The sequence below is a fragment of the Cavia porcellus genome, unplaced genomic scaffold (assembly GCF_034190915.1).
Source record: "Cavia porcellus strain 051 isolate PalLab524CR breed Dunkin Hartley unplaced genomic scaffold, mCavPor4.1 scaffold_1, whole genome shotgun sequence".
Lineage (NCBI taxonomy): Eukaryota > Metazoa > Chordata > Mammalia > Rodentia > Caviidae > Cavia > Cavia porcellus.
In genome coordinates this window covers 201,048,496-201,072,656 of record NW_026947484.1, presented here as the reverse complement: position 1 = coordinate 201,072,656, position 24,161 = coordinate 201,048,496, and the positions used below count along the sequence as shown (strand labels likewise).

The window sequence follows — 24,161 nt, the reverse complement described above, 5'->3', positions numbered from 1 at the left end:
CTATTTTTCAAGAGTAGGGCAACTTCATTAAAGTGAGATCTCCTGATGATACAGATCCGTTTGCATTTTTAGAAATCGTGATTGGATCCAGGCATGGCAGCTGGACTTGGCCCGTGGATCACCAGCGTTTGGTCTCTCTTTCTCTACAGTGTCCTGCCAAAGCCCAACCCCAGCAGGTAAGAGCAGCCCAGGGAAAGGGCTACGTGTGCAGGCCACTCATGAGACCCTCAGGGGTGCCCTGCATAAGCCCCTGGCCGCGGCTCCTCCTCCTGGAAGGCTCAGGGATCCAGACCACAAGCTCAGGTTCCCAAGATGCTGCTCCAGAGCCTGCAGCCTTGCTGCGCCTGCCTGGTCCATCACATCTAATATGGGTGTCAGCCGAAAGTAAATTAAATCCGCTAGGCTGTAATTTGCAAACGAAACATTTTATGGCAGTAACTAAACAGAGCATTATGTTTTAATCAGGGTTTTTAAATGTTGTTTTAAAAATCATTTTATCGTGCAGAAGCGGGTATCCTAAGAGCTATAATTCCTTAACTAACAGTATGCTAATGCAATACCCTCTAGTCTCGATGTGCATAGCAGCTGGGGCATTTGTCTCGATGCTTTTAAAGTATATATGTTCAGAGTAGAAGTGCTACACTGCCTTCCAGCTGCTCAGATGGGAGAAACCTGACAGCAACTTCCTTAGAGGGCAGTTGCTTTTTGCCTTGGCTTTGAGAGAGAAACGAAATAATTTGTCTTTATTTCACTTTATTTGGTAGTATGTGTATGCCGCTTATGTGTGTGTGTGTGTTTATTTAGAAAGTATTTGTGTTCTGCTGAGTATGCATTCTACAAGCACTAGCCCAGTGAATTCTATAATCCCTCGAGCGAGGTGCTCCCTTTTGGATAAATACTTTGAGGCACAGAGAGGTGGATAGGAGGTCTCATAATTAGTAAGTGGTGGAGATTGACGCCTGGCTCCCAAATCCATACTCTGGACCACTGCTTTCCGCTTCCCACCCGAAGCCTCCAGCTCACCCATCTTTCAGGGCTCTTTCCTGTCTCTTCTCTCTCAGCCTCTGCTTGCTTTTTTTCATTTTTCTCTCTCTTTTTTTTTTGAGACAGGGTCGTATGTAATTCAGGCTGGCCTTGAACTCATGGTGATCCTTTTGCCTCTGCCACTGTCTCCTCTAAGTGTTGGGATTACAGGCATTGGCTCCCAGATATTCATTTATTCTTGCATTTTATGTACATTGAGCACGTTCTGTGTGATGTGCCAGGCTCTATGCTAAAAGCTGGGGAAACCACGGTGAGCTGTGCTGACGGGGTCTCAGTCAAGTGGGGCTCACAGTTGATGAAATAAAGGAAGCACGGATATCCCCACAAGAGCCTATTAATGCCTGTGTTAGGATTAGACAAAAATGCCTCTTGCTCCATCACTTTACTGCTACCTCCGGGAAAAGTCACAAAGATGCTCGTGGTGAAGGGGAATTGTGCCCTTGGAGCTGTGCGCATCTCTCTCTATAGCTGTATTCGCGGTGGGCTGTGGGGCGGGGCCGGGGGGTCAGAGGAGGGGCTGCTGAAATCTGGAGGGAGGGGAGAGAGGCATCCAGCAGGTAGTAGAGATCGCAAGGATGAGCAGGTATGGGGAGAGGGACAAGGGAGACCTGTGTCCCACGCAGGGAGGCCAGGACATAAGAAGAGCTGCAGGGGGCTTTGGACAGGGTCTGCTTAGCTGAGCAGGCACTGCGTTTCCCGGAATGGTCTTCTGTGAGGTTCTAAGACAGGGCTGCCTTCAACAGAAACCCGTGTTCAGTAGTTAGAAAGGAGAGACCGGGCGGCTGGCTTAGTGACGCTCAGAGAGGCGCTGTCCCAGCTCAGGTGTTAGACACAGGGAGACGGACTTAGAAAAACTGCTTAATCCAGTTCCCGAGATATAACGTCAAGTTCCAACGCTAAATCCTTAATGAAGAGGCATCAGTTGGGAATAGTGGTGCGTGCCTGTAGGCCCAGCACTCTGGGAGACTGAGGCAGGAGGATCAAAAATTTGGGCTCTATCTGGGCAATCTGGTGACGTGGCAAGACCCGATCTCAAAATGTATAAAAAGGGTCAGGATGTAGCTCGGTAGGCCAGGGGTCAGTCCCCAGTGGTGGAAAATGAGTGTTCCAGGGGCTTTGCATACGGAGTTGAGTCGTTGGTGCAGTGGTGAGCAAGGCATGGGCTGGAAGGTCAGGCCAGGGCAGATCAGGAATGGTCCTGGGGCACTGGGAGCCACCCTGAGTCAGTGTTTTCTAAGTATGAGATATAATTTCATACACTGTGTTATCCTCTAAAAAATACGGTTTAGTGATTTTTGACATATTCATAAATTTGTGCAATCCAGTTCTAGAACATTTTCATGTCTCTAGAGAAATCCTGTGCTCATTAGCAATCAATTGTGCCCCATTCTTCCTCCCTCAGTTCCCAGAAATCACTAATGTACTTTCCATCTCTTTGCGTTTGCCTATTCTGGATGTTCCTATAAATAAAGCTGAGTAACTTTTGTATCTAGCTTCTCTCACTTAAGTGTAATGTTTGCAGAGTGCATCCACACTGTCTGGGTGTCAGTATCATATTTCCTTTTTTCTGGCTGAATAATATTCTGGGTACTTCAGTTGCTTCTACCTTTCCTGCCAGTAGGAAAGATGTTACTGTATATATTCATGCGCAAGTTTTTGTGTGGATATTTGACATTTTAAAATCTCTTGGTTATATACCTTGATGTGACATTGCCGGTCATGTGTTAACTCCGCGTTTCAATTCATGAAGAATTGCCAAACTATTTTCTATCGTGGCTGAACAACTTTATATTCCTACCTGCAAAGCGTGAGGGTTCTCCTCAACCTTGGCAAGCCTTGTTATTGTCTCTCTTTCTGATTACAGCCATTTGGGTGGGTATAAAGTATCTCATTGTGGCTTTGGTTTGCATTTCTCTATCGACAAATCATGTTGAACTTCTCATGTGCTTGTTAGATCTGTTTATCTTTCTTTTTTTGTTTGTTTATCTTTCTAGGAGAAATGCTTATATAGATCACTTAACCCTTTACAAACTGGTTTATTCATTTTTTTTTGTCTTTTTGAAACAGGGTCTCTATGCAGTTCAGGCTGGCCAAGTGCTCACTTTGTAGCCCAGGCTGGTCTTGAACTCTCAGTGATCCTCCTGCCTCAGCCTCCTGAGTGCTGGGACTACAGGCATGAGCCACCAGCCCGGCTATTCATCTTCTTATTACTGAGTTGCAATCACTCTTTGTGTACTCTGGATATTGCATCCTTACTCTGTATATGGTGTGCAAGTATTTTCATTTTCTCAATAGTGTCCTTTGAAGCATATTTATTTATTTATTTTTATTTTAAAGAGAATAAAATAAAGCAAAACAAAAAACCAAAGCAGATTAGAACAGAACAATGCAATCAACACAGGACTTCAAAACAAGACAAGAGGAAATCAACAGTGGCTACCATAATGTCTTTTTTCTTCAAAACAGCTGTCCATACCTTCACACATATTGACATCAAATAATACAAAACAGACTAAAAACAAAAGAATGAAAGCATTATAGGACTTCAAAACAAAGTAACAGGAAGTGAATAATGATTACTATAATGTCTCATTTTCTTCAAAACAGTTGTCTACTATCATACACAATAAAGTCAAATAAAAGCTGGGGATTTTGCTCAGTGGCAGAAGCACCTGCCTGGCAATCGCTAGATTGTGAGTTTGATTCCCCCCCACACCCAAAAATTCTACCTATAGCCGGGCATGGTGGTGCACACCTATTATCCCAGCGTTTGGGAGGCTGAGGCAGAAGGATCATTGTGAGACCAGCCTGGGCTATAAAGTGAGCTCAAGGCCAGCCTGGACTGCATAGTGAGACCCTGTTCAGAAAGGCAAAAAAAAAAAAAAGCAAACACAACAGAATAAAACCAATCAAAACAAAAGCATAAAAGCATTATAGGACTTCAAAACAAGATGGTAGGAAATCAGCAATGGCTACCAAAATATTTCATTTTTTAAATTTATTTTTCAGTTACTTAAACTTTTTCTTAAAAATTAAAAAAATTTATTATGCGTGTTTGTAGGGAATTGGTACCTGTACATAGCACAGCCCAATTCTTTTTCTTCTCTTTCCTTTCCACTCCCGTTTTTGAGAATTTTTTCTGCCAGCATCAGATTAATTTATTTATTTTATAAATTATTATCAAGTTTAGACATAAATGCAGATTAACCACCAGACTAGCAGGCCAAAAAACATACCAGACATTTATACTAAGTCAAGGTACACTTTTAGATACGTTGTCCACGCTCCATCTTTTCTATCTTTCTTCCTATGGTCTCTTTTATTTTGTACTTTATTTCTCTAGTGATTTCTCACGAAAAGGAAATTAGAACAGCTAGCACAGTTGGAGCTGTGAGCCATGCTCCCTCCACCCAGCCAAATTTGGGCAAGAGCCATCCTCCTTCCATTGTTCTAGAGAGGCACAAATAAAAATGACAAAGACCCTGGAGATCTCTACAGCTCCAGGCCAGAGCAAGTATCTGCTAGATGTTGGCCTGAACTTCTGTAACCGTTTCCCCCATTCTTCAAACATTTCTGTGAGATAGGTTAAAGGCTCATAGGGTCAGGCTTGGTACTGCACACCTGTAATCCCAGCCCTTGGGAGGCAGGAGGAGCCCCCTGTGAGCTTGAGGCTGCCCTAGACTACAAAGAGAGTTCAAGGCCAGCCTCTGCAGTGAGGCACTGTCTCAAAAAACTAAAACAGCATGGGGCTGGGGATTTAGTTCAGCGCATAAGTGCCTGCCTTGCAAGGGTGTGATCATGAGTTTGATTCCTCGTACCAATAAAAATGAAAAAAAAAGAAAAAAGAGAAAACTAAAACAACAAACCTAAATGAATAAATAAAATGAAAACAAACCACAGCAGGTTCATACCTGTGGACTGTGTCTCATGTATGTAGTTTAATCGGAATGGGTTTGGGGGGAAGTACGCATGTGGGAACCTCAACACGCTATCAGTCTTATCCAGAGACCCCGGAGAGGCCTCTGAGAGACCCTTCTTTTAAAACCCAAAAGCCTGCTTTAATGATTTGCTTTTCACTTCCCCGTTGTCCTGACACCACTTTTCTGTCTGCGCCATCTTTTTGCTTCTGTTGGACCTGCCCTGAAGTCATCTCTCAGTAATCTCCAATAAATGCAGCTGCTTTTTCTTTTACTGTTGGATGTATATTTGCAATTCTTTGCTTGATGTACAGAAGAGCCTGGAATCTATCCATTGGATCCATCACTTGGTATCAAGACTACACGATGTATAAATTTGTGCATCTAATTTACTTCAGTCAACATTATGATCTAAAGGCACGTTTATTTTCTTGCATTTATCTTTCTTTATGTACTCCATTGTGTATAAATAAATCTCACATTTTCTTTACCTGTTGATGGACATTTAAGATGCTTCTACCACTTAGCTATTAGGAATTATGCTGCTATTAACGTGGTGTGCATACGTCACAGTGATATCATGACTTTAACTCAGGGATGAAGCATAATTTTTTAAGAGGACAGGAACTTGCTACATTGCCCACGTTGACCCCAAACTTCTGAACTAAAGAAACCCACTTCCCTCGTCTCCTACGAAACTGGAACTATAGGTATACACCAGGGCGCTCAGCTGAGGCACAAGAATTTTCAATGCTGTTTTGGAGTTGAGTCATTTTTCCTTTGGTTACTTGTGTTTGATGTTGTATTTAAGAAACAGTTGCTGAATCCCAAGTCCCAAACGTTTCTACCTGTGTTTTCTTCCAAGAGCAGTATAGTTTTAACTCTTTGTCTTTGATCTATTCAGGTCTTTGAACCCATCTGAGTTAATTTTTGTGTATGGCGTGAGGTAGGGGTCCATCTTCATTCTTTTACATCAGGACATCTGGTTATTGCAAATAAACAAAGGATTTCTCTCCTGATCATTTTGGTATCCTTTTTGGACATTAATTGACCATTGCTGTAGTTGGGATATAAAACGTCCATCCAAAAGGGGTGTTGGAGGGTTGGTTGCTGATGGGCTTCTGGGAAATGTTTGCTCATGAAAGCTTTAACTTCATTGGTGAATTCACCCACTGATAAGATCGTAATTTGATGGCCGTATTGGGGGGTTACAGAGGCTTTGGAGGTGGGACCTGCCTGGAGGAAAGCAGCCACCATGGGCCTGCCTCTGTGGAGCGGATCTTTTCTCTGGCTTTTGCTCCCTACTCTGCTTCCTGGCGGCCATGAAGGGAGCAGATTTCCTCTTCCCTGCCCTTCTATCATGATATCTCTGCCTTTGAGCCAGTCGATCATGGGCAAAACCTTTGAAACCACAAACCCAAATACACTTTCTTTCTCTCTCTCTCTTTGAAACCTTTACTCTTTTAAATTGTATGTGTCAGGTATTTTTTCTTAGCAATAGGAAGCTGACTAATACAACCATAAATTTGTACTTGGACTCCCAATTCTGTTTCATTGAGCAATATGTCTGTCACTGTGCTGGTAACTGAAAAAAAAATTTTTTTTTTCTATGCATTTTCTTTAGTGAGAAAAAAATTTTTTTTGCACCAAGATTGAACTTAAAACCTCACACGTGCCAGGCAGGCACTGTGTTGCTGAGCTATATCCCCAGCTATTTTTTCTTCTTTTCTTTTTTTTTGTCTTTTTCATTTTTATCGGTACCAGAGATTGAACTCATGACCGCACACTTGCAAGGAAGGCACTTATGCCGCTGAGCTAAATCCCCAGCCCCATTTTTTTCTTTTCTTTGAGACCAACTCTTGCTATGTAGCGCAAGCTGGCCTCAAACTCACTGCAATCCTCCTGCCTCGGCCTCCCAAGTCCTGGGACTACAGGTGTGCACCACTATGCCTGCCTGTAACCAGAGCCTTTAAAGGGAGGGCTGACTCACCTACTTTAACACAAATGGAGAGAGACCTGTAAGGAGGCTCACTAGCTGTCCATCTGAGGGTTTTTTTGTTCATTGGTGCAGGAATATCTCTGCAAGTTTAAGGCCAGGCCAGCCCGGACTACTTAGTTTAAGGCCAGCCTGAAATACGGGAATATATGGTGAGCCCTGTTATAAATAAATAAATAAATGAATAAAGGAAAGAAAGAAAAAACAGCAAACAAACGTACAAAACCCCTGAAACCTGACATTTTCACTCTAGGGAATGAGCCAGTTCAAGGGGGTTTCTGCATTTTGCAGCTAGAGCACCCCAACTTCTGGGCTCTCCATTCCACTCTGATGTGGCAGCCAGCATGGCTGAACTTTGGCATGACCTGGGCAGGGGAGACATAACTGGGCCACCTGCAAGGCCCAAGAGCCAGGGGGGCGAGCTGCAGGGAGGGCCCGAGCCCGAGCAGTCCTCAGGCAGAACTGCCCGCTCAGGTCCAGATGTCCGCCTCACAGCAGGCCGCGTGGTGAGGAGAGCCAGTGTGACCCTGCTTTCCCACTGTCCCCTGCTCCTTCTTAAGGGGGAAGGGAGGAGGCTGGCAAGCTTTCTGGGTGGTATTCTAGGCCCTCCACAGTCTGGTGCTACCCACCACTCCAGATATACCCACCACCTTTCTCTCTCTCTCTTTCTTTTGAGACAGAGTCTGGGTATGTAGTACAGGCTGGCCTTGAACTCACTATGGAGCCCAGGCTGGCCTTGAACTCAGGGCAGTCCTTCTGCCTCAGCCTCCTGAGTGCTGGGATTACAGCTGTGCACCACAATTGGCTTTCATTTGCTTTGTATCTGTTATTCTCCCAGTTCCCCCAACACCTCAAGCCCGTCTCAGTGCACTTCTTGTCTATAGTAAGGCCACCACAGCACAGAGGCTCCACATCTGCCCTCTGAGGGTTGGTGCTACACCCGTTTCCTGTGGCTTACCATGTCCTTGGACAGTGACTTACTCTGAGCCTCAGTTTTTTTGGGTGTAAAATGGGAGACTGATACTGACCCAGTGAGAACACACTAAAAGCCCCACTGCAGTGCCAGCATCTAAACTGCTCTATAAATGTCAGGAGGGGATGAGAAGCAGAGGGCTGGGGCAGAGCAGCCATTGTGGTTCCTGAGAGCTCTCCAGCTCCTCATTCTGGCTCCTCCTTGAGGCCTGCACACAGTTTGCATTGTTGCCTGAAGTGAAGGAAGAAATTTTCTTGCTCTGGATACCCAACTGTCCCAAATTACTAAGGACCTGTGCTTTGCAACTTGACTGTTCCCCAAAGGCCTACAGGCTTGGGTGGGGGGAGCGGTGTTGGAAAATGTGAGAGGTGGGGCGGAAGGGAATCTTATTTCCCTGAGGCGAGCTGTGGGACCTTAGCCGCTCCTGGTCTCTTTTGCCTCCTGGCCACCAGGAAAGTGGTTTTACTCTGCTATAGGCCCTGCCAGGAAGTGTGTTTTATCATAGCCCAAAGCAACAGGCCTTACTGGTCAGGCACAGAGAACCCTGAACCAAAGCAAACCTTTACTCTTGATAAGCTGATAGCCTCAGGCATTTGTTACAGTGCCAAAAACACTGCCACAAGGACCTCTCCTTTCCCCCAGTGCGCTGTGGCTGCTTCTGCCATCTGTCATGCAGGGGCTGTTGCAGGTTTCCCTTGCTCTCTGTTGGCCTTTGTGTCTCTTCTTGTGCTGATCCCGCATTGTGAGAATTGCCATAGCTTGGCAATAGTAAGTCCTGCCACCTGCCACCTGTCGTTCTCAGTGTCTCAATTCCCTGTCACAGCGGTTTTTTAAAGCATGTCAGCAGGGGATGCAGCTTAGCGGCAGATCACACACTTAGTACGCGCAAGGCCCCGGGTTCCATCCACAGCACCAAAAATATTAAAAAATATATGCATGACTTTGGGGGTGTTCTAGAGATGATTGGCATGAGTGCTAGTGAACGGAGGTGGGGGGCCCACCCTGATGGTGGGTGGCACCACCTAGTGGGCTCGCAGCCCGGTTGGAGTAAAAGGAAGTCAACGTACTCAGACAGCTCCGCGGCACTGCCGCTGCTTGTGGACGTCAGACTCCAGCGCCTTCGTTTCAGCACTGCCTCCTGTCCGGAGCTCAGGGAGCTTCCAGGCCTTCACTGTCAGGCTGCCGCTGTATCCCGGATCTGCCCCGCCGGTCCTGCAGCTTCCAGCTCTGTGACCTGAGCAGCTACTGGATTCTGGCCTTCCAGCTTGAGGCTGGCCACGGTGGACTCTCCCACTGCTCATCCGGAAAGCCGGTTTAGTAAATGTCTAGGGAGCCCTAAGCAACGCAATGCATTTTTAAATGCGTGTATGTTGACACTTTCAGCCTGACTTCTGCAGTGGCTGAGCAAAAGGACGCCAGGCCGAGTCTGGCTGCGCTTTAAGAAGTGCTAGAAGGGACCCAAGTTGCTGGAGAAGGCAGGCAGCACTTTTTCCTTGCCCTCTTCTCTCATCAGCCACCTCTCATTCTCCTCCTCTTTTGTTGTTGTTATTTTGAGACAGGCTCTCTGCTATGTAGCTCAGGCTGGCCTCAAACTTGCAGCAGCAATCTCCTGTCTCAGCCTCCTTAGTGCTGGGATTGCAGTCATGTACCTCACTGGCTTACTGCACTGCCTTTTATATACTGAGCCCTTCTTCTTTCTTTATGTGAGGTTGACCATTTACCCAGAATCCCTACCAGAGGTGGGCATCCAGGAGCTGCCCGGCCAGCAAGACTCTGCCTCCTTCCGTGAGGCTGTTGTGTGAGGGGACTGCAGTGTATCACACATCATGCATTTTGCCTCTCAATACTACTCCCCACTAAGAACAAAGACAGCTCTGCTCCCTGCCCTGTCCCCCCCCCCCCCAGCAGTCTGTGCCCTATCTTGACTGCCCTGGCCAGTGAGGTGCCATGCAAGGGGCTCCCAGCTTCCCCACTCTCATGCTGTGCCACACACCAGCTGTCCTTGGAGGGTGACAGAACAGTCCCACCGAGCCCAGCCCCCATCCATCCAGCCCGGTGAGTGACACAGAACCGTTGTGCTCAGCCCTAGAGCTCTGGGGGCATTTGGTAAGGAGCACACGGAGGCAGGCTACCAGGGAAGGGTCTGAAGTGGGTGTGGGAGGCCCTCGCTGTGGCTCGCTGGCTCCCTCTGTGTCTCGGGAGTGGGCATCCCCGACCGTTTGCATGAGCGAATCCAACGTTCGGGGCACCGTGATGCCTCGACCCCCCAGCAGCCATTTACTCAACATTGTTTCCTTCTATCAGCGTCACGCCGGGCCCTTGCACTGTGACTGCAGGTGGGCGGGGGCACATAAACGGGATCAATCCCATTACAGGTGAGGATGCAGTCTCTAGAAGGATGGAAGTGTTACTAGGTAACTCCCGCAGTGTGGCTGACTAAGCTAACCAGAGCCCTAAACCTGAGCCCTATTCCCAACGCTGCACCTGCCTTTCTGTCTAACCGAAGCTCAAGTTCAAAGTGGCAAGAATGAGCTGACTGTGCCTGTACCCTTTCAAGGCAACACCTGTAATCCCAGCACTCAAGAGGCCGAGGCAGGAAGATCAGCATGAGTTCGAGGCCAGCCTGGGCTACATAAAGAACTGCACAGTGAGACCCAGTCTCAAAAAGCAAGACTTGGAGAGGGAGATTGAGGCATTTCTGAGATCTGGTTTGATAGCTCAGGAGCCTCCGACTCTGTCACCCATGGGGACTCTTCAGATGCCATGACACAGACCATGGCCCCAGAGATGCTATATGAGGGAACCTGGAGAACCTGGTTCCACCTACTCCAAACAGGCATCTCTCCCTGGCTGTGGTAACTAGTTCCAGTAAGCAGACTTTATGCCCTAAAGCCAGGTCATTCCCAGCTCACAGTTTATAGAAATAGGCACAAGGCTTACATTAGGCCAACGAGATGTGAGCAGAAGTGTTTTTCTGACTTCAGAGAAAGACTGTGCTTCCTTTCTGAGAACCCTGCTAGTTCTTTTTGTTGTGGGCTGAGTAGGTGCAGATGTGAAGCCTGGAGCTGCTGCAGCCCTTTTGCCACTACAAAGGAAGCAGCCTCAGGAAGATACTAAGTCTGCAGAAGACAGAACCAAGAAGAAGAAAGGAAAAACAAAATAGGTTCCTTGATAGTTTCACTGGCCTCGAAATGAAACAAAGCCCCAAACTGACCTTACTTCTGGACTTCCCAGTAATTGAAGCCAGTTTGACATGAGCTTTCTACGATCTGCAACCTACAGGATTACAGAGGCACCTATTTTCTTTTCTGACCGTGCTGTACCTTATCTCGATGAGCGGCACCTCCACATATATCTGGTTTGGCAGCCGTGAGTCACTGGGTGCTTCTCTGTCTTACACACTCCCTACCTGACCCTACCCAAGGTTCCTCCCTCCAGCCCCTCCTCCCACCGCTTCTCTCCACCTCCCTCCATCCCTCTCCTGGGCTGCCGGGCTCAGCCCTGAGTCTCACCTGGCTGCAGAGCAGCTCCAGCCTGATCTCCCTGCCTCCGCCTCCCGCATGCTTCAGGCACTGCCTGCAGGAGACCTGGGAGACTGAAACCCACACACATCCCTCTCTGCCTCTCTGCTCCCAGGCCAGAGGGTAAAAGCCACAGCCTAGATGTGGGTCGTCCCTGTGCCCACTACCCTGGCACACGCCAGCTTTCTTTCCACTTTTAGTTTCCGCCAGGTGCCAAGCACCTTCCTGTCTATGACCCTGTCACCTGTGGCTCCCTCTTCCCTGGGGTGGTCCTCTCAGCTGGCCATTCCCTTTGCATCCGGGCTGCTTCTCATCACTTTCCTGGGTCATGATAGGATGTTACTTCCTCTTGACAGCTTCCCTGACCCCCTCTCTGCTCCCAGGGACCCTTTGTCATTCACTCTACAGTTATGTATTTTGTACCAATCATGAGTCAGGCTCTAAATGGTAAACACAATGGATACCTTCCCGTGTACTCGGAATTCACATTCAGCCAGGCATGGTGGGGCACCCCTGTCATCCCAGCACTCTGGGAGGCTGAGGCAGGAGGATTTCAAGCTCAGCTTGAGTGGCTTAGCCACTTAGCAGACCTTTCTCTAAATAAAACAAAACCAGAAATAAAATAAAAAGGCTGCCGATGTAGTTCAGCGAGGAGGATCCCCGCTTCGATGGCCAATGCAAAGGAATTTTACCTTCTGGTTGGGGACACAGTGAAAACAGATTAACGGAAAAACCAAAAGCCAGTTAAATTCCACAGAGAGGACCAAACCACAGACTGGGGCTGTAACAGCGGGCCAGGAAGGCTTGAGCGAGGGCGGCTAGGAAAGGCCTCCTCCGGGGTCCCCCATGATATGAAGAGCCCTTAATTAGAGAAGCTAAGGCACCAGCATTGAGGCAGAGGGAACGGCCTCTGCCAGGAGGCTGAGGTCAGAGAACACGGAGCACTGAGGAACTGGGAGGCACTCTGGGCTGGAACAGGAAGGCAGGAGAGAGAGAGAAGGGGTCAGACCACAGCCTGCTCCGACTCCGCAGAGTCTTTCAGGGCAGGCGGGACACAGAGCTCACGGTTCACTTAAAGTCGATGGGGATTTAGCTCAGCGGCATAAGCGCCTGCCTTGCAAGCAGGCAGTCGTGAGTTCGATCACTGGTACCGATTAAAAAAAAAGAGAGAGAGAGAAAAAACAACAAATAAAGTCGATGGGCGCCATCCGAGGCCGCGTTGAGTAGAGGTGGCCTGTGAGAGGGAGGGGCTGAAAAGGCCAGGGTGGCCTGGGTCCAGGGGAGAGGGGTGAGTGCTGGGACTCAGGAGTAGGGACAGGAGGAGGGTCGCGGTGCCCTTCCACGGCGCAAAAGAGCGGCCTTCCAAGAAGGACTGGCCGTGTGGGGGGTGATGAGGGAGGTTCCGGCCCAGCCTGAGTGTCCCCTCTGTAGGCTGGGCACGACCCTCCTTGCAAGCACCCACAGGGAGACAATGAATGCCAACCTCACAAACAGCTCGCTGTCAGGAGTCTGGCTGCAGACGCGCACGCGCAAGTCCTCAGGCCGGCAGGGTCTGCAAAGACCTGGCTTTTTTTTTCTTTTCTTTTTTGTACAGGGAATTGAATTTACGATCTCGAGCTTGCTTAGGGGGCGCTGTGCCGCTGAGCTACGTCCCTGGCCCCACGTTTCTTTCTTGAACCCGAGGACTGACCTGACCCACTGAATGATCAATGAAAAGTATGCATCTTGTTTTAAAAACTGTTTCCAAAGGTGTTGCTGGGAGCGGTGGTGCCCGCCAGTAATCCCAGCATCCCAGCATCCTTTGGGAGGCTGGGGCAGGAGGATCAAATGTTTAACATTAGGCTGGGCAATTTAGTGAGTTCCAGGGTATCCTGGACTACACAGGAAGACCCTGAAGAGAGCGAGGCTTAGGGGCTTGGAGTAAGGCAGAGGGGGAAGGGAGAGGGAGAGAAAGAGAAAAGGAAGAAAAAGCTTCTGAAAACATCAGGCCTGATTTTCCTCTATTCTGCTCTCCAAGACTCCTACTCCAAATTCAAATTTGGTCTCCAGCTAGAGAGCTGCAGTTCAGATTCCGGCCAGGAGATGGCGATAGAGACTAAGGGAAGAAGCCCCCTCCCTCCCACCCTCCCCATCTTTGGGTCTTGGAGCGCCCGTTGTCTCCCTGGGTTTGCAGAGCCAATGCAGCTCCCGGGCTGCTGTGGCAGCAGGGGCCCGTGGCCGAGGGTACTACCCACTCCTGGAGACACAGACCCATTTTGAGGAAATAGCAAGTCCAAGAATCTGCTGGGACTTTTGCAAGGGGCCCCCCACCGTGAGGCCGCTGGAGGTCCAGTGCCTGCCCTCCCTCCCTGGAAATCACTAAGTAGGGCAGAGGGTCCCGAGCGAGAGGAGAGGGAGGTTTTCCTCTGAAGAGCCACTTCATTTGTGAACAAGGCACTGTGAAGCCTCCCAGAACAGCCTGTGACCTCCCTGTCCATCCTGTGTAAAATATGAAATAGGAGTTTTAATTACCAAGCTTGGAAGGCAGCCGACACGTTTAATATTTAATGTCTGCAGTGCTTGTGCCCCAGGCGAGCCAGCACTGACAGAATTGGGGTTTCCCTCGAGTTGGCTCTAAATATGCCTGGAGAATGGCCAGGCTGCCGCCTTCCCAGCACCTGGGATCCTCCAGGCAGCCTGGCCTTGGTCTGGACCTGCCCTGGGCCTCCCACCCCCTGAGGGACTCCTGCCTGCACCCCAGGCCTGGGGAGGCCCAGCGGGCCTGGAGCTTCGGAGAGAGGCCTTGCAGCCCGACCCAGATGGGTCCTGGCAGAAATCACGTAGCCCGTGGAGATGGAAACACAGGAGGTGTCAGACAGATGGGCCTGGGTTTGAACCCAGCTTTCCTTAGAGTCACTCGGCCTCTCTGGGTGTCACTTTTATTATTCATAAAGTGAAGAATGTATTTCCTGTGTTATGGGTTGTTAATAATAACCGATCATCATTTTTGAGGTTTCGCATGTGTCTGGAGCCTTGCTAAGCACTTTACATGTACTGTGTCTTCGTCGTTGACGACAGCCCTTTGAAGTGGCTAAGTTGGAACTTGGGTCCAGAACATTTTAATTCCAGAGCACATGACTATGAATGCCTCTATGCAAAGCACTTCATGAAGCTGGAGAAATATGAGCTTGAAGAGGACAGGTCCCAGGCCCTAGTTTGTCCTGTGCTGCAGGGGCCCCTCCCCCCTCATAGACAATCAAGAAAATGACTAAGGAAGGCTCCAGGCAACAGCCTGCACTAAATTTCCTGCATTGATGCTATTTGCCCAACATTTCTACTTCCTGGAGGGAGGTGGTGGGCATCCAAGCTGCATCTGATTGGTTGATGGGCATCTGTGGAATGGGTAGAATCTTGGGTCTGGTTATGCACTTGTCTTTAGGCTCACATGCCATCCCTTGCGCCAAGTGAGTGATTGTGGTCAAGCTAGTGGCCACGTACACCATTCCTGGCAGCATAGTGCATGATGACAGCAAGTGATGGGGTGTGGGGGCACATCCAGCCGTGGGCGCCTCTTGTCTTTAAAGATGATGGTCCATGGCAGAGAGGAGGCTTTGCCAATTCCGTCTGCACCAGGAGGGACGATGGTTCGAGTAGGAGAGAGGTGAGAGGTGACCTTGAGCTCTGTTTTAGAACCCTCTGGCGGGCACAGGCTGGTGAAGAGCTGGGGACACAGGAACCCTGGTCCTTGTAGAGAGCACGAACCCTAGGCCCCAGTGATGCCAGCTTTCACAGGGATGCAGACACCTGGCTGAGGATCTGAGCTTGTACTGGCGAGAGGGGGGAAATAACAAAAGCGGCCGGTGAAGGAAAGGGTCAGTGTCACATGGCAGATGTGAATGGTGCTGTCCTATGCAGCAGGTCGGTGGAGCGGCCTGGCAGGGGAAGGAAAAGTAATGGCAAATAAGATGCCCAGCAGTAGTGCTTGTGTAAGCTGCTGTGTCTGTCCTCATGGACACACACACACGGACACACACACGGGCACACACTCACACACTGAGAGCAAAAGAGTGTTTGCCTATGGGGAAAGGGGAAGGAAGAGGAAGAAGTAAACAAACACAAAGAAGACCAAACACAAAAGGACCCGGGAAGAATCCCGAGGTGAACTGAAGTTTGCAATCTTTCTAATGCCGTGCATCTGAGATCCAGAGCTGAAGGGGAAAAATGGGGTAAGTCAGGTCCGAGCTAGGCTGACACATGCGCTCTCCAGACCCTAATGGAACTGGTTCCTGGTTCTTCCTGGAAGCCAAGGATGTGTGTTACTTGCGTCTTCTCATTGCCACACGTACCTTACAAAGGGGCTCCGAGAGGGGACTGCACTGCCCAGCCCCCCAGCTTGCAGGTTGTCCAGTCCCCCAGCTGCCCTCCTGGCCCAGGCCTCAGGAGGGTTAATCCAGGTATCCTGGGGTTTGGAAAATGTGCTTCTCGCACGGCCTGGAGGTAGTGTGGTTGTAGCTGGTCGGTGGCAGGGGAGAGGACCGAGCCTGAGGGTGGGGTGGAGGACACTGGAGGATGGTGGGATTCCCTCCTGGGCTTGCCAGGGCCACACCAGCTCTGGGAGCAACAGAAAGCTGGAAAGAAGGCGGGTGCTGCGCTGATGCGTGTGAGGAGAGCGTTGTCTGGATTCGGGAGCCCGCCTTGCACTGCGCATTCTCTCCCATCCCAGGAGGGAGACAGAACGCTGTCTGCGAGGCTGGCCCGGGATGCCCACCCGGGCAGTCCTGGGCCGCGGTGGGCATCCCAGGTGGAGGTGTCCACACCCCCAGGTTGGCCTGTTACAGCGGTGGCCCCACTTCCTCCCTGCTTCACTTTTTGGTGTGCTCTGGGGCCTCAGGCCCGACATGGCTCTTCCTAGGAGCTCCTTGTGGGTGAGTGTTGGCAGATGGTAAGTGCTCTGGACCATTCCCAGCGCCAGGGACCCGGTGCAGTCAATCCACTTCTGATCACTGGGTGTCTGGGGATCTATTCTGTCTGGGGAGTGGACAAGCAGAGGCGAGGGGCAGCAGGGGCAGAAGCCGGGGCCTGCTTGCTTGGTGGGGGAGGGGTCGCTGTATTTCTGGGTGACACCCAAGTGTAGGCTGAGCACACAGCAGTGGCTGTGGCATTGGAGATGGGGCAGGACATGTGGGGTGCACTTGAGGGGGATGCTGCCAGTGCGAGGAATTTGCCTTTGTTCGGATTCTCCGACCACGGCTGCAGCTGAGTATGAGGCGAATGGAAAGAGTGGGACGCAGGATCCTGGGTCCCCAGAAATGTACAACCCTGAGCTGTGATGTTCTTCCACTTAGGGGGTTATTTCAGGCTTCCCTGTGGGACCAGGCGTCTCTTGTGAGCTTTGGGATCTGAAACCCATCGACCTAGTAACATCGATGTTCTAGATGCCTTGGACTCGGAGAACAAAGCCAAACCCATCACTTCTGTGCCAAGCCAGGTTCTCCTCCTAGTTGCCCCTCTCAGTCTTCGCCCTGGGCCAAGCGGACAGCCCGAGGCTGACCCCTGACCGGGTCTGTTTTCTGTCTCCGTCGCTCTCCGTGTCTCACCAGTCACCAAAGCCTATGGATTTCGCCTGCCTTTTGCTTCCCTTCCTTCAGCCCACCTGCCTTCCCTTCCTACCTTGCTTCCTTTCTCCCTTCCTCCTCCTTCCTTCCCTCCCTGTTACACTAGCACAGGTCTAGCCTGCAGACCATGCATATTAATGACAGCACAGCCTTGCACTTCGGTGACAGGCGGGCATATGAGTCGCCTTCTGGAAGGTAATGTGGCAGAATACATCAGTCCCCATAAATGCCTTCCTTTACCTGCTTATTCGACTTTTAGGAATCTGTCCTGAGAAAATAATCCTGGCCTCAGAAAATGCTCTCTGCACACTACCAGGACAGCATTGTTGTGGTAGCAAAGGCAAAAACACAAACCGGCCAATGACAGTAAGCCCGGCCAGCGCCTAAAGGGCAGCGCTGGGTGATGCTGATCTCGCCGTGGCACCGCCCTCCCTCAGGCAGAGCCCAGTGCAGCTCTTTCCAGGTGACAGTCCGCCACATCTTTTCTTCTCAAGCCACACGGTTTCCGGCGAGGCAGCCCTTCCTGGGTCTGGGTCCCGCCTATACCCGCTGATCCCAAGTCCCAAGCCGACTAGGCCCTGTGTGTGAATGACCTGAAGCAATGTCCGCCTCAAGAGTCCAAAACTGACCTTCGTGCTGCCTGTAGCCCCCAACCCGGGCATCCTTAGTGGGTACCTTACCTACCTTAGTGGCTGGCACCATCATCACCCTTCCAGCAACTAGCCCACCACCAAGTGTAGTTCTAGTTTTTTTTGGTGCTGGCAATTGAACTCACAACCTTGTGCTTGCCAGGCAGGCACTTTGCCTGGCCCCTATTTCTATTTTTAAATTAATTTTCTTCCTTCCTGTTTTCTTTTTTCTTTTCTCTTCTTCCTCTTCCTTTTTCCTTTGGTTTGTCTTTTGGGACAGGGGCTCACTGCGTAGTTCAGGCTGGCCTTGAACTCACTATGTAGCCCAGGCTGTCCTCCAACATGCAGTGATCCTCCTGCCTCAGCGTCTCCAGTGCTGGGACTACAGGTGTGCTAACCACATCCAGCCCATTTTCTAGATAATTTTCATGAACATCTGTTAGCCCCTGTCCTCACTACAACTAGCTGAATCCAAACCACTGTCATTTCTATCCCTGTCTACAGCAGTAGCGCCTCATCTGCCCTCTGTCAAAAGGGTCAGCTGCTCCCAGAGCCCGTGCGTGCTTGGACTGTGCTCTGGCCAGCACCCAGACACTTCAGAATTATGAGTGGTTTCCATTTATGCCTTTCCCTCCTCCTCTCCCTCCTCCTCCTCCTCTCTCTCCTCCTCCTTTCCCTCTTCCTCCTCCTCTGCCTCCTCCTCCTCCTCTCCTTCCTCCTCCTCTCCCTCCTCCTCCTCCTCTCTCTCCTCCTCCTTTCCCTCTTCCTCCTCTCTGCCTCCTCCTCCTCCTCTCCTTCCTCCTCCTCTGCCTCCTCCTCCTCCTCTCCCTCTTCCTCCTCCTCTCCCTTCTCCTCCTCCTCTCCCTCCTCCTCCTCTCCCTCCTCCTCCTCTCCCTCCTCCTCCTCTCCCTCCTCCTCCTCTCCTTCCTCCTCCTCTGCCTCCTCCTCCTCCTCTCCCTCTTCCTCCTCCTCTCCCTTCTCCTCCTCCTCTCCCTCCTCCTCCTCTCCCTCCTCCTCCTCTCCCTCCTCCTCCTCTCCCTCCTCCTCCTCTCCTTCCTCCTCCTCTGCCTCCTCCTCCTCCTCTCCCTCTTCCTCCTCCTCTCCCTCTTCCTCCTCCTCTCCCTCTTCCTCCTCCTCTCCCTTCTCCTCCTCCTCTCCCTCCTCCTCCTCTCCCTCCTCCTCCTCTCCCTCCTCCTCCTCTCCCTCCTCCTCCTCTCCCTCCTCCTCCTCTCCCTCCTCCTCCTCTCCCTCCTCCTCCTCTCCTTCCTCCTCCTCTGCCTCCTCCTCCTCCTCCTCTCCCTCTTCCTCCTCCTCTCCCTCCTCCTCCTCCTCTCCTTCCTCCTCCTCTGCCTCCTCCTCCTCCTCTCCCTCTTCCTCCTCCTCTCCCTCCTCCTCCTCTCCTTCCTCCTCCTCTCCCTCCTCCTCCTCTCCCTCCTCCTCCTCTCCTTCCTCCTCCTCTGCCTCCTCCTCCTCCTCTCCCTCCTCCTCCTCCTCTCCCTCTTCCTCCTCCTCTCCCTCCTCCTCCTCCTCTCCTTCCTCCTCCTCTGCCTCCTCCTCCTCCTCTCCCTCTTCCTCCTCCTCTCCCTCCTCCTCCTCTCCCTCCTCCTCCTCTCCCTCCTCCTCCTCCTCTCCCTCCTCCTCCTCCTCTGCCTCCTCCTCCTCCTCTCTCTCTTCCTCCTCCTCTTCCTCCTCCTCCTCTCCCTCCTCCTCCTCTCCCTCCTCCTCCTCTCCCTCTTCCTCTTCCTCCTCCTCCTCTCCCTCCTCCTCCTCTCCCTCCTCCTCCTCTTCCTCCTCCTCTCTTCCTCCTCCTCTTCCTCCTCCTCCTCTCCCTCCTCCTCCTCCTCTCCCTCCTCCTCCTCTCCCTCCTCCTCTCCCTCCTCCTCTCCCTCCTCCTCCTACTCTCCCTCCTCCTCCTCTCCCTCCTCCTCTTCCTCCTCCTCCTCCTCCTCTCCCTCCTCCTTTCCCTCCTCCTCCTCTCCCTCTTCCTCCTCCTCTTCCTCCTCCTCCTCTCCCTCCTCCTCCTCTCCCTCCTCCTCCTACTCTCCCTCCTCCTCCTCTCCCTCCTCTTCCTCCTCCTCTCCCTCTTCCTCCTCCTCTCCCTCCTCCTCCTTTCCCTCCTCCTCCTCCTCTCCCTCCTCCTCTCCTTCCTCCTCCTCCTCTGCCTCCTCCTCCTCCTCGTGAGCTCCAATCCCTCTTTCTGTCCTTCACCCGTATTTCCTCTGACACTCCGGGACCTCCTAACCACTTTCCCCTGTTTCAGCTCTTTTCTGGAGTGGGTCACTGCAGAGCTTTTTCAGGGCACTTTCCACGACCTCATGCCTGAGGAACTTGCCTTTTGCACGTTCATTTTCTTCTCTCTCTTTTTCGTCCCACGAAGGCCGTAGTCCTCTGTGGAATGGCTCATCCACGCTTCTGGGCTCCCTGCCCCTCACAGGAAAGTCGTGTCAATATGCCGAGCCGCTCCTCCCTCTGTGCTCATCGCCTCTCTGACCAGGACGCCTGCTCAGAGAGCCTGTGTGTGGCCCTGTGGCCCTTTTGGGACCGTCTGTGGACTATTCTTGCCCTCAGTCTCCTCTCAGTCTTGACCTCTGTCCTCTGCCTCGTTTTAGCCGTGGCCAGTGTTCCCTCTTCTTCCCCCTCCACCCACACTTCCGTCCTCACTTGCCCAAGTCTGTCCTCTGCTCCCCTCCCAGCCTCATGGAACTCAACCCAAACATCTCACCTCCCTCTGCCAGACAGCTTAACCCTCCATAAACTAAACCACAGCTCCGCTAGGCTCTCCCAATACACTTGACTTTAATATCCTACAGGATCTACGCATTTGTCAATGCAGTGGACAATGGTCCGAGGCCCACGCTTTTTTTGCTCTTTACAGCTGACCCCAACTCTGCCTCTCCTGCTTCTCCACCCCACCATCGCCCCGTTCTCCACCACCACCTCTCACCCCCGCACTCACTGCCTCTGGTGGCCCTTCCCACACGTGGCCTTCGGTTTCCCTTCCCAGTCACCTCTGGCATGATGCTCACCCCAAGCTGTCCTTCCCCTCTGTGAGGTGGCAGGTACTGAAGGGTTAATCCACGTGGGTCCCTTCCCCCCCTCTGATCTCCCACATATCTTCCAGCCTATCACATGCTTTGCTGTTAACCCACACGGTTATTCTCACTCCTACTCTGTCCCCTCAACAAAAAATTAAACTCCTGTTTTATTTCCCAGGCAATGCCAGACATTTAACCTAAATTCAAACAGATCTTGGGCCTCAATCCTCCCAGCGAGGAGGGATTCATATCTTAGATATGAATTTCCATGTCTTCAACAATAGACAAAAACAGGACACCTTAAAAAGGTTACATTCCAGGACGACCTTAAAAAAAAAGGCTGCATTCCAAGCTGAACTTCAAGGCCAATTTCTGGCCTTGGAGGCTGCAGCAGCAGCAGCAGCACCTGGAGCTCAGGATAAAACAGGGGGGCCAAAAACCTGAGCCCCCACCTCACCACCGAGCTTCCAGTGTGTCAGGAGAACCACACTGCACACAGCCTGCCCTGACCTGCGGCCATGACTGGGAACTCATCCCATCTGCAACCATGAGGGCCACTGGAAGTGTGACTGCCCTGTCCACCAGACAGCGGGTCAGTGGTCACCTTCCTGCCTTCACAGGATGTTGACGCTGCTGCCTGGGACTCAGGACCTGTCACTGGCTCGGCGTCACTGCTGAGAGGATGAGCTGGGGCTCTGGCCCATGGCCTCACCAGGTCTCCCTCAGAGCCCCGAGTCTCTCTGGACATCCCAGGTAAAACCCTCCCTTTCCTTGTTTCTATGGAAACCACCCATAGCATCTTTCTGAGTTTCTGGGCCAATGTTCCCAGTCTGTAGTCTCTGTGGTGGGAGTTGATGGCCAATACACGACCTCCCCGACAGGACCTACTCCCTGCAGATTCCAAACCCTTTCTTCACACACAGCTATCTTATTATTCCAACCTGTCCTGTCCTCTTTTTGATTAAAAAAAAACCTCCAAACACCCAAACACCCATCTCTCTTCCACTCTCTCTCTCTCCCCAGGCTCTTATACTCCAATCCCAGCCATCATGGCAGCTGGCTCAGCCCCTCCCCTTCCCTGCTTCCTGGTGACCCTGCAGTCTGCCACACGTCCAGTCCTACTCAGGCCACTCACTTTACTCTGCTACTAATTCGCCTCAAACACCCTCAGTCTTCCCTACTGTTCCCCAATACCCGGTAGCCCTAAACTTCAACGGGGGCTCAAACCTATAATCCACTGCTTGTTACCCAATGGGTTTCCAAAGGTCACACACTCACCTTATGACACCCCAAATGACACCTGGCTCTCCCTACCCTCAAGTCCAATGGCTCCTGTCGCCTAGTCCAAGGTCCCAGAGCTATTCACAGTGGGCTAACGCCAACTCACCCACTGGTGCTAAACCCTTGCACTGTACTGTCTCATATGCCTACATTTTCACTGTTCCCTTACACCCTGACTGCAAAGGTTTCTTTGCCGTCCATCTCTATCACAGACCACCCTTGGTCTCTCAGCCCCCGTATTCCTGTAACCTGCCCTTATTTCTCCTCTCAGACCCCACCTACAGCACCTCAGGCTGCTAACACTGGCCCCACCCCCAGTTTCTCTTCTGAGCCCCTCTCTCGGCCCTCACCCTCCTGGCCCCCTCACAGTTCTCTGCGTCACATTCCTGCTCACACCGAGTCTCCTCTCCCAGTCCACAGCAGCCACAAAAGGTACCGCCCAAAGTTTTAACCAGATGCTCCTCTTGGATTTCTCTTATCAGATGGTGCCCACGGCTGATCCCGATGGTGACCCTACCTTCCCAGCCTTCCCACTTCACCCCAAGCCATCCTGAAGCAGCCAAAAAGACCTCATCACCAGACTCCTAAAAACAAAAGGCTGGAGTAAAGGGTCAGCCTGTCCCCTGAACCTGTTCATGCTTGGGTTGCAAGAAGACAAACTTTCCAGAACCAAAAGTCAACCCTGCCCAGGAGGGAACCTGAAGACACCCGTGTCACACCTGGCTCACCCGCAGAGACACTCCCCCAGCATAACCCTTAAAAACCCTTTCCCCAAGCAAACGGGCTGCCTTGGTCTGCATGGCAGTCCACCCCCTGCCCAATAAAGCTTCTCTCTTGCGGCAGAGTGTCTGGTCTGGTTTCATGTGGGTTCCAGTTCATCGTCAGAGCAAAGCATACGTTTGATAACGTCCTGGCTATATGGACACTGGGATTTACCTCTACGTCCACTAACACAACACCTCCAAGTTCCTTGTGGGGTTTTAGGAGAATGGGCGCTGTCTCCACAGTGGAGTCACTCCTAGCCCTGTGTGATACCTAGCTGGCTCCTGGGAGGTGTCCCTCTGGCAGTATTCACAAGCAGTCTCTCATTCATTCAGACATATTTGTTGAACACCTACTATGTGCTAGAGCATGCAAACTTGCAAACTTTCACCTCAGGGGATAGAAATTCATTCCTCACAGGGGAATGGGATATTGCAATGCTTTGTGGGCCCTAATTAGATCTAAACCAGTGGTAGTGAGCTAATGACACATGTGCCACAGTGGACTGTTATCAAGGTTTGCCATCACTGCTAAGCGTCTGTGTCTTCCCAAGCCATGTCTTGAAATCCTAATTCTCAGTGTCACGGCTTTTCTTTCTTTCTTTCTTTCTTTTTTTCGTTCTTCTGTCTTTTTCATTTTTATCGGTACTGGGGATTGAACTCACGAACGTCTGCTTGCAAGGCAGGCGCTTAAGCCGCTGAGCTAAATCCCCAGCCCCCTCTTTATTTATTTTTAAGACAAGGTCTGGCTCTATAGTTCAGGCTGCTCCTGAACTCCTTCTATAACCCAGGCTGGCCTTGAACTCACAGTGATTGTCCTGCCTCAGCTTCCCGAGTGCCGGGATTACAGGTGTACACCACCATATTTGGCTCTGTAATGACTTTTAGAGAGTGGCTGTAGAAACATTTAGTATGGGGTTAGGTCTGGAGGGTGGGGCCCTTGTGATGAGATTAGTGCCTTACTAAAAGATGAGGAGGCCCAGGCACTTTCTCTTGGCCATGTGAGGTCACAGTGTTTAGAAGACTGGTGTGTACCCCAGGAATCGGCCCCACCTGACATGCTGACCTCGGGCTTCCGGGCCTCCACAGCTGAGAGGCTCTGTCATTGTTTAAGTCTATGATTTGCTACCGCAGCCTGGGCTAATACTCTTCAAAGTGCAGCCCCTCCCCATGTGCTTATTTTTTAAAACAAAATCTTATTCTTTAGTACTTAATTTCTCTTGTCAGGCAGAGTTTCAATTAAATTATAGTAAAATTTTCTCCTTAATGGAGCAATAGTGAAAAAGACATTTGAGAAACTCCATGCCAGGCTTTGGCGACACACTCGTTCCTGAGTGCGAGGTGCCCCTCAGCCTGCTGAGTTTCCTCTCCTCCAGGAAAATGGGCACTGAGTGATTCTACAGCGATTAC

General features: G+C 51.1%; 1 long non-coding RNA gene across 2 annotated transcripts; it reads left to right on the top strand.

The window, feature by feature from the left end:
- Positions 1-22,832, top strand: LOC134474272 (uncharacterized). Of its 2 annotated transcripts, XR_010045023.1 has the most exons (3): positions 1-176; positions 21,330-21,462; positions 22,473-22,832. It is a non-coding gene; the product is annotated as an uncharacterized LOC134474272 (long non-coding RNA). The 2 variants fall into 2 exon arrangements; XR_010045016.1 differs by lacking the exon at positions 1-176 and having other exon boundaries at positions 21,071-21,462.
- The last annotated feature ends 1,329 nt before the right edge of the window (positions 22,833-24,161 follow it).